Source organism: Myotis brandtii, unplaced genomic scaffold, assembly GCF_000412655.1.
Source record: "Myotis brandtii unplaced genomic scaffold, ASM41265v1 scaffold220, whole genome shotgun sequence".
Lineage (NCBI taxonomy): Eukaryota > Metazoa > Chordata > Mammalia > Chiroptera > Vespertilionidae > Myotis > Myotis brandtii.
The window spans coordinates 2218203-2218992 of record NW_005358250.1 but is presented as its reverse complement, the minus strand read 5'-3'; positions in this window follow the sequence as shown (position 1 = coordinate 2218992).

Sequence of the window (790 nt, the reverse complement as noted above, 5' to 3'; positions counted from 1 at the left end):
CCTCCTCCAAGATTTTTCTAAAGTTGTGCAAAGGGAAAGAAGGGCTCCGGACCTGAACCCCAGCTGCAGTCCTTACACCATGGGACCTTGGTGAGGGACCTCAGAGTGGTTACTCATTTAACATGTCCTGAAGGCGCCAGGCAGCAGGACTGGGCAAACGAAGCAGCCAGGGTCCCTGCCCTTAAGGAGCTTCAGTTACCGCAGGTTCAGGCCATAAATGCTGGGTGTGGATTCACCAGGACAAGGGTTTGGGGGAGGGTCAGGGTCAGGGACGCTCCCTTACCTTCACCTCTTAAAGCCCCAGGCTCCTTATCTTAAAATCGAGGACAAAACATTTATCTTGAGGGGCCAGGGCGAGTCATTTGATATCTCCATTTCAGAATTTCAATGGGAATTCTGGGGCCCCCACAGATGCCCAGAGCATGCTTTTTGAATAAAAAAACACAACATTCGTTCTCTCCTCCAATTCAGGATGGGACTCCTGCTATAGACTTAGGACCCAGGTGCTGGGTCACTTCCGGAATGTGACTGCGAGACTGTACGTGGGATGCCCAGGTGAGGCATCAGTCCTCCACAACCCCTCTGCAGGGCCACTCGGCAACCGGTAGGAGGGGCAGGTGCAAATGCCCCTAAGGGAGATGGAGAAGGGGCCGTGGGAGGGGCGCTGGTGTCAGTGCCACATTCCCCGGGGCGGTGACTTCACTGGTCTGAAAGTGCTTGCACAGGTGCGCTGGGACCGCGGGGCCAGGCTGGGGGTGAGGTGGAGGCTCAAAGGTGAGGAGCCAGTGGG